This window comes from Equus caballus, chromosome 5, assembly GCF_041296265.1.
Source record: "Equus caballus isolate H_3958 breed thoroughbred chromosome 5, TB-T2T, whole genome shotgun sequence".
NCBI classification, from domain to species: domain Eukaryota; kingdom Metazoa; phylum Chordata; class Mammalia; order Perissodactyla; family Equidae; genus Equus; species Equus caballus.
In genome coordinates, this window is record NC_091688.1 from 35,093,083 (window position 1) to 35,108,047 (window position 14,965).

Consider the following 14,965-nt stretch of genomic DNA (forward strand, 5'->3'; position numbering starts at 1 on the left):
TAAAAGAAGTATGAAGTCAGCAGAGAGATTTGATTTCAAGCTTGTTGAGAGATTGAGTCAGCAACGAGTTCATTGGGGTAGAGAGAGCCAGAAGGAAGCTAGAAATGAAGATCCGGAGTCTGGACTGGAGCCAGAGACCCAGGAGCCAACCTGCATAACAGAAGAGGTGGGAGGGGAGCACTGGAGCACTCCCGTGAGAGGTCAAAGGGAGGGGAAAGAACACTCAGCACAGGAGGAGGAGGTGCCGCCAGAGGGGCTGGCCAGGGCCACGGCCAAGGGAGAGCCCCCACAGAGAGCCAAACGAGGCCTTCCAAGAAGGACAAGGACAGGAGGCTCAGGAAGAAAAATGAAAAAGGATGAGGACAGAGAAGGGTAACAGAACAACTTCTATATGGTAGCCAGGATAGAAGTCAGAAGGACACGGCCAGGGACTGAATGAGTACTGAGCAACTGCGGAGAACAGACCACGGTGACAGGAAGAGGACAACACGTGAAAGAAAAAGGTGGAGAGAAGAGTTATCACGTAGGGAAGGCCAAGGCATATTCCCGGGAAGAGAGGAGTGAGCTGGTGGGGAGGAGGATGGAACAATGCAAAGGTGGGGGTGGGGAGCAATGGGGGTAGTGAATCAAGACTCAGGAGAGGCCAGCTAGCAGGGGATGGAGGGCAGATGGGTCTTAAAAAGAGAGAGAGAAAAAGAAAAAAAGTTAATCGGACTTCATCATAATTAAAAACTTTTGCGTTTCAAAGGACAATATCAAGAAAGTAAAAAGACCACCCACAGAATAGGTGAAAATATTTGCAAATCTACAAAAGGGACTTGAATGCAGAATATATAAAGAGCTCTTACAACTCAGTGACAATTAAAAAAAGAAGACAATCCAATTTAAAAATGGGCAAAGGATCTGAACAGACGTTTCTCCAAAGAAGATAGACAAATGGCCAATAAACACATGAAAAGATGTTCTATTATGATTATTCGCCAGGGAAATGCAAATCAAAACCACAGTGAAATGACTTCACACCCACTGGGATGACTACAATCGAAAGGCCAGATAACAAGTGTCCATGAGGACGGGGAGAAATCAGAATCCTAATACATCGCTAGTGGACAAGTAAAATGGTGCAGCCACACTGGAAAACAATCTGGCAGTTCCACAATGGTTAAATATAGTTACCATAGGATCCAGCAATATCACTGCTGACTAGCTACCCATAACAAATCTAAGCATTTATCACACAAAAAACTTTTACATGAAGGTTTATACGCAGCATTATTCACAATAGCTAAAAAACAGAAACAACCTTAATGTTCATCGACTGATGAATGGATAAACAAAATGTGTTATATCGATACAATGGAACATGACCACAAAAAGGGATGAAGTCCTGCTACATGCTACAACACGGCTGAACATTTAAAACGTTATGCTAAGTGAAAGAAGCTAGTCACAAAAAAACTCACACACTACATGATTCCATTCATAAGAAATGTCCAGAACAAGCAAATCTAGAGACCGAAAGTAGATTCGTGGTTGCTTAGGGCTGGGATGATGGGGAGATAAGGGGGTGATAGCTAAAGGGTATAGGGTTTCTTTTTGAGGTGATGAAAATGTTCCAAAATTGACTGTGGTGATGGTTGCACATGTATAGGAATGTACTAAAAAGTACTTAATTGTACATTTTAAATTAGTGAACTGTATGGTATGTGAATTATATCTCAATAGTTATTAGGAAGAAGGCAGGGGAGGGAGGAAGGAAGAAAGTCCTTTTTCCAAAAATAGGAAGGAAGAAGAAAAGTAGCAGAGACCAAGTTTGTAGTGTAGGGCAGGAAAGTGGAAGGGACAGACAGGGTCATGGGCATGGCCCATGCTGTTCAGGGGGCAGGATGAGGACAACAAAAAGGTCACCGGGGTGCTAAGGGCAGCCTCAAGGCAATGTAGGTATGAGGAGGCAGGTAAAATGGAGAAAGCATTCTGAGACTTTGACTTCTTAGAAGTAGCAGCATTATGAGTAAGCAATAATAAACAATAAGTCTGATTAGGGTCTTGGACATAGATGACAGGCAAAGGTCAGTATTACACGTGACTGTGTGATTTTGACCATTAAATGAAGTGTGACCTTTTGGGTAAAGGAGATGTGACTGAAAGCCATAAAACTATGAAATGTACCACTAAGGGAGAAATAGACTTGCCCATCAAATCCCAAAACATCGGCTGTTGAGGAATGCCTTGGGACACCCATTTCAGACAGCGCTATAGCTTTGAGACTCACTGTCCTCCCAAAGTGATCTGGGCAGAAGAGAACAATGGATTTAAAAGCATCTGGACAAATACATAATAAGGTGAAATAAACCTCCACGTCAATGATAACATCAGTGAATACGCCAGATCCTCTATCTGAGGCCCTGCTGGTCCAGAATCCTGGAGAACAGGACCCTTGGTTTGGGGTGGGGTGAGGAGTGCATACACCCAGGATATAGTGGAGTCGGTTCTGAGAGCTCTTTACCACGGACTAGAAGCTTAGGCTTGAGTGAGAGTACCACATTTATGGTGAGCCGATGTAGGTAACGTCCTAATCTGGAAGCCCTCAAGACAGTATATTCAAGAGACATCGACAGGCAGCCTGCCATGTGGGGTTATTAGAATCTCTAAAATCCACATCATGGAAACCATCAACCAGGGAAGTCATTTAGCAAAGAGGGAAATATGGCCAGAGAAGTCAGGTCAGATTTGACCAAGAACTCCCAAACCACGAATTCACTCAGCAATATGACAATATATTTACTGCTTTCAGATTTCTACAACTGGTCATTTCTTCCACTTGACAAATAATCGGTCACTGCCGACTATACATGTACCTGATGTTGGCGGGGGGTGGGTTATACAAAGAAGCATAAGACAAAGTCCTCAAGAAACACTTGATATCGTCAGAGAAGGATATACAGAGGGGAAAGAACACACAATTTTGTGTTAGACTGGGATCCAAAGACGGCTTTGGCAATCTCTCTCATCCCATGTGCACTGTTGCAACGTGACCTTGACAGTCCCCATCAAGAAGTGAAATCTACTTCTCCTCCTTTAGAATCTGAGCTGGCCTATGGCCCGCTTTGGCCAACAGAATGCGGCAGAAGTGACCCTGTGTAACTCTGGAGGCCAGGCCTTAAGAGCTTCTGCCTTCACTGCTTGGAATGCTCCCTCTTGAAAGCCAGCTGCCAAATAAAAGGGCCAACATGCTATGAGGAAATCCAAGCTACCCAGTGGAGAGAATCGCCACATGGAGGACCACCAAGGCACCAGCCATGTGAGTGAAGCTTTCTAGGACCTTCCAGCCCAGTCCAGCCACAGCTGAATGAAGCCGAGTGATCCAGTCAACACCACATGCAACAGAAGAACAACCCAGACAAGCCCTGCCTGAATTCCTGATCCAAGAATCATGAGCAAATTAAACAGATGTTGTTTTAAGCCACTGAGTTTGGAGGTAGTTTATGAAGCAGCAATAGGGAACTGAAACCAAACTGAGGCAAGAAACTCGGGAGGAGTCCTGAGTCTGCTCTTATCCAGCTGTGTGACCTTGGGTCAATGACTTCCCCTCTGGACCTCAATTTCCTCATCTGTAAAATCAAGTGAGCTATGGTGCTTTCCAGTTCTGACAGTCTGTACCACACACGCAGGTATCAGCGAATGGGCCAGGCAGTGAGTGCTATGAATACAGAGGAAGCAACCACTTCAGGATCAGGGAAAAGAACCATGCACCAGGATTAAATGGGGCTGCACCTGGAACAATACATGGCTCATAATAAGTGTTCACTAAATATCAGCTATAATCATTATCTTCTCATCTTATCACTTCTGAGACTCTGGACAAGTTAATCTCTCTGCTCCCCAATTTTGTCATCTGAAAAATGGAGACAACGCTAATGTTCCTGCTTCCATACAAGGAAAATCCTTCATACGTGCAAGTCCCATGCAAATCAAAAATCACCTACAGGGGCCGGCCCGGTGGTGAAGCAGTTAAGTGCACACGTTCCACTTTGCCGGGTGCGGACATGGCACTGCTTGGCAAGCCACCCTGTGGCAGGCGTCCCATATACAAAGTAGAGGAAGATGGGCACGGATATTAGCTCAGGGCCAGTCTTCCTCAGAAAAAAAGAGGAGGATTGGCAGCAGTTAGCTCAGGGCTAATCTTCCTCAAAAAAAGAAAATCACCTACAAATAGAAGGCATCATCACCATGTTATTAATATTCTTACTGTCCTTTGCATCATCATCATTGGAAGTCTCCTTCTCATCCAGGAGTAGAGACAGTCAGTTGATGGCAGTAGCCAGCAGGAAGGCATTCTGGCAGAGGGAGAGGCAGGTACACAGAGCCACACAAGCTTTCAAGCCAAGTGAGATTTTACCACCCATCTAACAGCAACCACCAGTGAGCTGGCCGGCCCCCTTGCTGAACTTGGACAGTGGGTATCTCTTAGGAGCAGCTCCCAGCCCAAGGGGATATCTGCAAACAGCCCAGCATTAAAAGTTTGAATAATTTCCTGCATCAGAGTCCAAGAGGCCAGCAACCTGAGGGTGCCCCACCGGTGAGCCAAGAATCAGACCACTGCCCAACACAGTGAACACTCCAAAAATATTATTAAATGAGCACTGGATTTGGGAGCCTGAAGTCAAAGCTCCCAGCTTTAACCCTGGCTTTGCTATACACAGCTGTGTGCACTAAAGCAAGCAGCAACTTCCCTGAGTTTATATCCTCGTTTAAAAGACATAAGGAGACCCACCTCCGGGGAAGCAGTGAGAAGTACATGAAATATGGCAGGTGAAAAACATCTAGGATGCTGCTTGATAATTCAACGCACAGAACCTCTGACACCCAGATGCCCTTCAACCAAACCTATACCCTTTCAATCTCTGCAGAACCCTGAAAATGAGCAGCATCCATGCAAAGAGTCATTCCATACAGTGTTGATTCTGAAAAACCGCCAGCCCTTGGGAGAGAAGGACCTGGGCTCATTTTCCAACGCTATCTGACAAAGCAGTTATAATACATTTCTATTTTACAGCCTGTGCTTTTCCAAAACACTGGCCAAGTGTGGAGTGGATTTAACCCTGAAATCCCAGTGATGGCAGTTCCACGGACGCTGCTCTAGAGGGATGTGGAAACCAGTCCGAGGAGTGCTCGCCGGGTACACATGGGACAGAAGAGCTTCTGCTTCCCTCTGCTCAGATCCTGGCTGACGTGGTTTGAACGTGCTGGTGTCCAGCATCAATTACAAAGAGCTGGGCGTTAGGAATCAGTCCTCAAAGTCAGCCCTGTCCTTTCCTCTCTACCTCACCACTCTCAAAGCAGAACCCTGGGTCCCCTGTGTTTCAGATCTGCGCTGGGAACGCTGCCTAGACCACCTGTGGCTCCCCCTCCTCTTACCCAGTGCCACTGTCTGTGAATTCAGGGAAGTTACTATAGCAACTATATCCCGCAGCCCCCAGACATTCGCTTAAGAAAAGAAACTGCATGTTGGGAAAGGGAGGGTAAGCTCCAGCAAGTCGGAAGCAAGCCTCAGTACCAGCATTTCTCCGTCTGACGATCACCTGCATTAAGTCACCTGGAAGGTCCGTGAAAGGTATACAGCCCCCGGCTCCCCCCAGATGTATCAAGTTAGAATTGTGGGTGGCAAGAATCAGACTTCATGCCCTTACCTGGTGAGTCTTGTGCATGCTAGGGTTTGAGACCTGGTTGGGACCAAATGCAGACTGTGGGAAAAGACTAAAAAGGCTTAAAAGCACTTTAATTCTGATCTCTCTTCTTACCCTCATTCTTGCAAAGCAGAGCACTGGTGAGCCAAACAAGACAAAAGCCAATTTCCCAGTTTAAGTATGCCCATGAAAATTAAATCATGACTGTGATAAAAACTCATACTTTAAAAAACCTGCTCACCAAAGCAACAGGCCCGGACAAAATTTAACCCAAACATCCCATCTCAGACCATCCAGATCTACTCTGAGAGAAGCAAGATAAGATCTTGGCTACAGCCCCACTCTGGTCCCAGCCATACCCAGTAATTCAGCTCTGCATTCCACTGCAGGATTTGATGTCTAGGGGGACAAGGGGTGTCCTTCTAGCTCTAGCAAATATGGGTGGGGGAAGGCTATTCAGGAAAAAAAATGGTAAGACTCACCAACTCACACATCTCCATGAGAAGGAAAAGATCTTAAGATAGCTAACCTCATTAGGCACACATCAGACACTCAAAAGATATGTCACAAATTGAAGGGAATAGCCACCTGATGGAATAATCCTTGCATGAGATGCTAACTGCCTGCATCTACACAGTCACGAAGGAGAAAAAGGGAACAAAGTGTAAAATCGTCTCCATACCGAAAAAACTTCCTTTCCAAAAGCAGCAAGACACAATCGACTTGGAAGGGAAATACTTTCCATCACTTATCAGTGACAGGCACACTGAAGGTGCTGAGCGTCCCCTGGTCTTTACGGCACCGGGGGAGAGGGGTGGTGGCATGAAGGAAGAGCCCAAGCACTTTTCCCAGGGAATGGGCAGCGTGAACCCCAGCTGCAATTTCAGAAACCATAAGTCCTCACTCTGGGAAGCGCATCACACGGGGCCAGCCTTATTCACACCTGATGGTCCAGCACCAAGGCTCCCACCCCGCCCCCTCCCCCAAGACTGGGAGCTCTGGTCTCAGCGCTGAAAATTCCAGTCATCCCTGCTAAATTCTCCAGCACCGGTTCCCTAACAACATTGCGCCACAAAACTAGCAAATGGCAAATAGAGCTACGGGGTGGAGCAAAATGTCGGGGTGAGCTGACCCGGGATTCTCTCCCCTCCAAAATACAACAAAAGATTGGAAGAACTGAATTTCAGAAAATAAACATAATGCCAGCTCGTTAGAGACCTACAATACCAAGAAGGCGGGGATCATAAACCTAGCTTTACACCTTCGGAGGTGCTGGAACGGTAGGAGAGAACATCGCTCTGTCCCCTGGAGTCTGCGATCGCTGCGGCGCGGGTCGGGAAGGAGCGGGGCAGGGGCCGCGGGACCGGGGGATCATCCAGGACTCCTGCCGCTGATTCAGTGGAGACCCGCTGATGGGGGGGGGGGAAGCTTCCATCCACGGGGACCCTATAAATCAAGGGCCTTGGGAGACCAGAGAACAGAACTGATCTGAACCCAGACCGGCGCGTGTGAGTAACAGCCCCTCCCCCCCAGCAAAGCCAGTGGGCGCAGCCATCTTGCCCCAAGGCGGAGAGCTAACACGCCGCTCTCGACCCCCATCTAGTGGCGACAGGCTGTAACTGCAACTGAATTCTACCACCATGAGAAAAAACCGCTCCTCTACTATCCAGCAATTTATAAAAGCCCCAGACCAGAAGGAAAACAATAAAAACACAGAAGTCCTGAGGACTTGGAATTAGGTAAACTAAGTGATAATGAATTCAGAGCAGCTATAATAAAAAAACTCAATGAGGTAGAGAGAAAGATAGAGAAACAAGCCGAGTCCTGGAGTTACTTCACAAAAGAGATTGAAATCATAAAGAAGAATCAAACAGAATTACTTGAGATGAAAAACACAATGGACCAGATAAAACAGAATACGGATTCCCTGAATGCCCGTGTAGACCACAAAGAGGAGCAAATCAGCAGAATCGAAGACAGACAGGCTGAATGGCGCCAGACAGAGGAAGAAAGAGAACTAAGAATTTAAAAAAATGAGGAAAATCTCCAAGAGATAATGGATTCAATGAGGAGTAAGAACATAAAGATCATAGGAATTCCCGAGAATATGGAAAAGGAAAATGGAGCAGAAAGTGTGCTTAACGAAATTATTGAAGAGAACTTCCCAAATCTAGGGATCAAAGGAGAAATGTGTGTAGAGGAGGGTTTTATATCTCCTAGATTTGTCAATGTAAAAAGACCCACCACAAGGCACATAATAGTAAAGTTGGCAAGTAGGAATGATAAGGAAAGAATACTCAGGGAAGTAAAGAAAAAAAAGAGAATAACCTATAAAGGAGCCCCTATCACACTGTCAGCGGATTTCTCTACAGAAACCCTACAAGCTAGGAGAGAATGGAGTGATATATTCAAAGCTTTAAAGGATAAAATCCTTCAGCCAAGAATACTCTATCCAGCAAGAATTTCCTTCAGATATGAGGGAGAAATTAAATCTTTTCCAGACAAACAAATTTAAGGGAATTTGTAACTAAAAGCCCTCCATTACAAGAAATCCTCAAGAAGGCTCTCATACTTGAAAAAAGAAAAAAGGGAGAAAGGGGACACAAGCCACAGACGAGGGAGACCGATGGATAGAACCAGAACAGGATAGCAAATATTCAACTATAGCATTAGGGCAAAAATAAGGAAACTACCAAAACAAGGACGATCTTAGCACTCTAACTACAAATTAATAAGACGAGTTGGAATAAAAAATGAAAATAATTATTTAGGAGGGGAAGAGCAAAGGGTCTAAATCAGTATTGGTCAAGTAAGTAAGAGACCACCAGAGAATAGACTATATTATACACGAGATTCTAGATACAAACTTCAAGGTAGACACTAAAATAAAGTACAGAACAGAGTCACAAATCATAGATAAGGAAAAATCTAAGAAACCCAGCATAAGAAATTGCAGTATTAAATGGGTAGTCTAAAGCACACAGGAAAAGAAACACAGGAAAACAAGATAATGAGCGACAGATTGACAGCATTAAGTCCAAATGCATCAATAATCGCTCTCAATGTGAACGGATTGAACTCTCCAATAAAAAGACACAGAGTGGCAAAATGGATTAAAGAACAAGATCCAACAATTTGTTGCCTCCAGGAAACACACCTCAGCCCCAAGGACAAACACAGACTCAGGGTGAAGGGGTGGAGGACAACACTTCAAGCAAATAGCAAGGAAAAAAAGGCAGGTGTTGCAATTCTCATATCAGACCAAGTGGATTTCAAAATAAGACAGGTAAAGAGAGACACAGAGGGACAATATATAATGATCAAAGGGACACTTCATCAAGAAGAAATAACGCTTATAAATATCTATGCACCCAACACAGGAGCACCAAGATTCCTAAAGCAACTATTAACAGACCTAAAGGAAGATGTTAAAAACAACACAATAACAGGAGGGGACCCCAACACCCCACTCACATCAACGGACAGATCATCCAGACAGAAAATCAACAAGGAAATAGTGGAGCTGAATGAAAAACTAAAACAATTGGACTTAATAGACATATATAGATCACTCCACCCTGAAGGAGCTGAATACACATTCTTCTCAAGTGCACATGGAACATTCTCTAGGACAGACCATATGTTGGGAAACAAGGCAAGCCTCTACAAATTTAAAAAAGTTGAAATAATAACAAGCATCTTCTCAGATCATAGTGCTATAAGGCTAGAAATTAATTACAAGAAAAAAGCTGAGAAAGCCACAAAGATGTGGAGACTAAACAACACACTACTGAACAAGCAATGGATCATTGAAGAAATTAAAGAAGAAATCAAAAAATACCTGGAAACAAGTGAAAATGATAGCATGCCATACCAACTCCTATGGGATACAGCAAAAGCTGTATTAAGAGGAAAATTCATCGCAATACAGGCACATCTTAACAAACAAGAAAAATCCCAAATAAGCAACCTTAAAGCACATCTAACTGAACTAGAGAAAAAAGAACAAATGAAGCCCAAAGTCAGCAGAAGGAGAGAAATAATAAAAATCAGAGCAGAAATAAATACTATTGAAACGAAAAAGGCAGTAGAAAGGATAAATGAAACAAAGACCTGGTTTTTTGAGAAGATAAATAAAATTGACAAACCACTAGCCAGACTCACAAAGAAAAAAAGGGAGAAAGCTCAAATAAACAAAATCAGAAATGAGCGAGGAGAAATAACAACAGACTCTGCAGAAATACAACAGATTATAAGAGAATACTACAAAAAACTATATGCCAACAGAATGGATAACCTAGAGGAAATGGATAAATTCTTGGACTCCTACAATCTCCCAAAGCTCACTCAAGAAGAGGCAGACAATTTGAACAGACCAATCACAAGGAAAGAGATTGAAACAGCAATCAAAAACATCCCAAAGAATAAAACCCCAGGACCAGATGGCTTTCCTGGGGAATTCTACCAAACATTCAGAGAGGATTTAATACCTATCCTTTTCAAGCTATTCCAAAAAATTAGGGAAGATGGAACACTTCCTAACACATTCTATGAGGCCAACATCACGCTGATACCAAAACCTGACAAGGACACCACGAAAAAAGAGAACTATAGGCCAATATCACTGATGCACATAGATGCAAAAATTCTAAACAAAATTTTGGCAACTAGAATTCAGCAATTCATCAAAAGAATCATACATCGGGATCAGGTGGGATTCATACCAGGGACACAGGGATGGTTCAACATCCGCAAATTGATCAATGTGATACACCACATCAACAAACTGAGGAATACAAACCACATGATCATCTCAATAGATGCCGGGAAGGCATTTGACAAGATCCAACAGCCATTTATGGTAAAAACTCTGAACAAAATGGGCATAGAAGGAAACTACCTCAACATAATAAAGGCCATATATGACAAACCCATAGCCAACATCACACTCAATGGGCAAAAACTGAACCCCATCCCCCTGAAAACAGGAACGAGACAAGGATGCCCTCTATCACCACTCTTATTTAACATAGTACTGGAGGTCCTGGCCAGAGCAATCAGGCAAGAAAAAGGAACAAAAGGAATCCAAATAGGGAGGGAAGAAGTGAAACTCTCGCTGTTTGCAGACGACATGATCTTATATATAGAAAACCCCAAAGAATCCATTGGAAAACTCTTAGAAGTAATCAACAACTACAGCAAAGTTGCAGGGTATAAAATCAATTTGCATAAATCAGTAGCATTTCTATACTCCAGTAATGAACCAACAGAAAAAGAACTCAAGAATACAATACCATTCACAATCGCAACAAAAGGAATAAAATACCTTGGGGTAAATTTAACTAAGGAAGTGAAGGACCTATATAATGAAAATTACAAGGCCTTTCTGAGAGAATTGGATGATGACATAAGGAGATGGAAAGACATTCCATGTACATGCATTGGAAGAATAAACATAGTTAAAATGTCCATTCTACCTAAAGCAAGCTACAGATTCAACGCCATCCCAATCAGAATCCCAATGACATTCTTTACAGAATTAGAACAAAGAATCCTAAAATTCATAGGGGGCAACAAAAGACCCCGAATTTCTAAAGCAATCCTGAGAAAAAAGAACAAAACGGGAGGCATCACAATCCCTGACTTCAAAACATACTACAAAGCTACAGTAATCAAAACAGCATGGTACTGGTACAAAAACAGGTGCACAGATCAATGGAACAGAACTGAAAGCCCAGAAATAAAACCACACATCTATGGACAGCTTATCTTTGACAAAGGAGCTGAGGGCATACAATGGAGAAGAGAAAGTCTTTTCAACAAATGGTGCTGGGAATACTGGAAAGCCACATGGAAAAGAATGAAAATTGACCATTCTTTTTCACCATTCACCAAAATAAACTCAAAATGGATTAAAGACCTAAAGGTGAGACCTGAAACCATAAGGCTTCTGGAAGAAAACGTAGGCAGTACACTCTTTGACATCAGTATTAAAAGGATCTTTTCGGACACCATGCCTTCTCAGAGAAGGGAAACAATAGAAAGAATAAACAAATGGGACTTCATCAGATTAAAGAGCTTCTTCAAGGCAAATGAAAACAGGATTGAAACAAAAAAACAACCCACTAACTGGGAAAAAATATTTGCAAGTCATATATCTGACAAAGGCTTAATATCCTTAATATATAAAGAACTCTCGCAACTCAACCACAAAACATCAAACAACCCAATCAAAAAATGGGCTGGAGACATGAACAGGCATTTCTCCAAAGAAGATATACTGATGGCCAATAGGCACATGAAAAGATGCTCATCATCGCTGATCATCAGGGAAATGCAAATCAAAACTACACTAAGATATCACCTTACACCCGTTAGAATGACAAAAGTATCTAAAACTAATAGTAACAAATGTTGGAGAGGTTGCGGAGAAAAAGGAACCCTCATACACTGCTGGTGGGAATGCAAACTGGTGCAGCCACTATGGAAAACAGTATGGAGATTCCTCAAAAAACTAAAAATAGAACTACCATAAGATCCAGCCATCCCACTACTGGGTATTTATCCAAAGAGCCTGAAGTCAGCAATCCCAAAAGTCCTGTGCACCCCAATGTTTATTGCAGCACTGTTTACAATAGCCAAGACGTGGAAGCAACCTAAGTGCCCATCAACAGACGAATGGATAAAGAAGATGTGGTACATATATACAATGGAATACTACTCAGCTGCAAACAGAACAAAATCATTCCATTTGCAATAACATGGATGGACCTTGAGAGGATTATGTTAAGTGAAATAAGCCAGCGAGAGAAAGATAATCTGTGTATGACTCCACTCATATGAGGAATTTAAAACTATGGACCAAGAATAGTTTAGTGGATACCAGGGGAAAGGTGGGGTGGGGGATGGGCACAAAGGGTGAAGTGGTGCACATACAACATGACTGACAAACATTAATGTACAACTGAAATTTCACAAGATTGTAACCTATCAATAACTTAATAAAAAAAATTTAAAAAAAAATTAGCAAATGGGCAGCTTTCACTCCCCACCACCTTTCAACGACCGGCACTTGCAAGAGTCGTGGCAAATCAGGCATTTAGGAAGTGACTCTGACACCTAGACCTGATTACCTGGAATCGAAAAACACACCCCTGTGTTATTTTCCTCCATCAGGAAGCGGGAATTTCCCCGTTTAAAAGACCTTCCTGAAAGCACCTCTCCCATGGGATCCCAGCAGGTAAATAACACCAGGGCTTCCCTAAACCTATTCTGAAGAACCACATCCAGGCTGTGCTCACTCACCAGCTTCTCCTCCTCAGAAAGAGGGACCCGGGAAGTAACTCCATCAGTCTCAGGCGGGCAAGGATGGGGGAGTCTGCAGGTGGGCGGAGGCGGGTAAAGCAATGCCGCTCAAACTTTGCAGGTGCTCTTTGGCAGTTCTGGGCAGGAGCCCGCGGAATTCTATACTGAGAAGGGGAAGTCACCCTCCCTGACAGAAAGGCCCCCAAATCAGCCTAACCCATCAGCTCTGCGTCCAGGATGGCTGTGCATCCCATCCACTCAGACGTGCCCCCTCCCGCGCAGGACCTCACCGTGGCCCCCTCACCTTGGCCTCGAAGCAGATGCCGTGCTGGAAGGCGTCCTCGTTGTGCAAGGGGATCCGCAGGTCGTGCCCATCATCCACAAGGTTGTACTTGGTTTTGCTGGGCATGGTGACCCGCGGTGGACCCGTTCCTCCGGAGGCGGCGGCGGCAGGAAGGGGCTGGCGAGACCCCGGGGAGGGGAGGCGGGAGGCGGGCGCGACGGCGCGTGGAGGAAGCACGGGCTGAGTGAGGGGCGCCGGGCTGGGGACGCCCTGGCCGCACCGGGGCCGCGGGAGCCGGGACACGAAGCGGCGCCGAGGGCCGGGCGGCGCGGATGCGGGCGACCCGAGCGGCGCTGTGGCCGCGCAATTCCTGCCGGCGAGGAGGGCGGCGCGCGAGGCGCGACGGGAGTGGGCGGCGCGGCGGGAGTGGGCGGCGCGGCGCCCGGCCGGGGGAGGGGACGGAGGGCGCGCGGCCCCGAGCGGGACTGGGCGCGGCGCCGGCCCCGGAGCAGCGGCGAGGACGGCTCGGGACGAGGAAGAAAAGCCGGCGGCGGCGGCGGCGGCGGCGGCGGCGCGGGTTGCCTGTCACGGAGACGCCGGATCGGCCGCGGGCGAGCGGCTCCTCCTGCGGGGCGGGCCCGGGCCGGCTCCTCCCGCGGGGCGCCGAGGCCCCGCCCGCCGCCGGGCCGCCCCCGCGCTGCCCGCCGAGCAGGTGAAAGTCCCCGCGAGCGCCGCGCCCGGCCGTGCCCGCGCCGCCTGCAGCCCGGCCCGGGGAACTTCGGCCTGGCGCCCGGAGGCCGGGGTCGGACGCAGCCGGGCTCAGTCCTGTTTTTGTTCGTTGCAGTCAAATTGTGAGCCAGGCTGCTAAGAGTTAGCAGCCGCAGCGCCTGGGCGTTTTTGTTTTTGTTTTTGGCGGTGGCGAGGGGCGGTGTGGATTGTTTTGGTTTTTATGTTTTAGCAGGAAGGCCCAAGTCCGGGCCCAAATATATCCAGATCATGAATTCTGAGTCTCATCTTTCTGCAGAATCAAGACTGCACCCAAATGGGGGACTATCGCAGGCGCATTTTGTTCCTTTGAGCAGTGATTTGTGACTTGTGTAATAGCGGGTGGAGGGGATGCCTTTTGGGATGATTTTAATATTTAAAAGCCTTCAGCCTTGTGGAAGTGGGGTAGGCAAAAAAGGATACCTAGGGACAAGAGAATCCAGAACCTTTTTATTCTGCTCCAACAACCTTCTGTACTGGGTAGGGATACATGAGGTTCCAAGTTAATTCTGGCTGTTAGAGTATTCTTTCTATCTTAGTAAGTGCTTGAGTTCAAGATGCCTGTTATTAAGAGACATTCGCTTTTCTCCTTTACATCAAGAGTTTTTGAGAAAAGTTGCCTAATTATTTCAAACTTAAAAGAGATGGTATCATGGAAGGGTTATAAACTATACGTTCAGTTTCTTAACTGTGAAAAATGTGCAAATGAAGGGGCGGTAGGAGGAGTTAGTGACCAAATATTCAGTATCTGTCAAAACCCCATAGAGAGAGGTACATGACGGCTACGATTTCCTTAATATTACCCCAAAGTCACCAAAAGCAACCAAACAGGCCGGTGCCAAAGCCAGTCCACCCTGATGTCACTGAACAAATGGTCAGCTCCTGTTGAATTCACCTTAAACCCGCTTTTAATGCCCTGTGGGCA

At 45.6% G+C, this 14,965-nt stretch overlaps 1 protein-coding gene across 31 annotated transcripts in view; it reads right to left on the reverse strand.

Moving 5' to 3' along the window:
* Positions 1-13,907, reverse strand: part of LOC102147848 (putative neuroblastoma breakpoint family member 5) — a 114,465-nt gene extending 100,558 nt beyond the window's left edge. For 15 of the 31 annotated variants that reach the window (XR_011438636.1, XR_011438632.1, XR_011438635.1 and 12 more), the window contains exon 1: positions 13,297-13,433. The gene's annotated coding sequence lies outside the window, so the exon portion shown is untranslated. Of the gene's footprint in view, positions 1-13,296 lie in introns of all 31 variants that reach the window. The other 16 variants (XR_011438638.1, XM_070266923.1, XM_070266916.1 and 13 more) reach the window with 11 other exon arrangements.
* Positions 13,908-14,965: the final 1,058 nt, after the last annotated feature.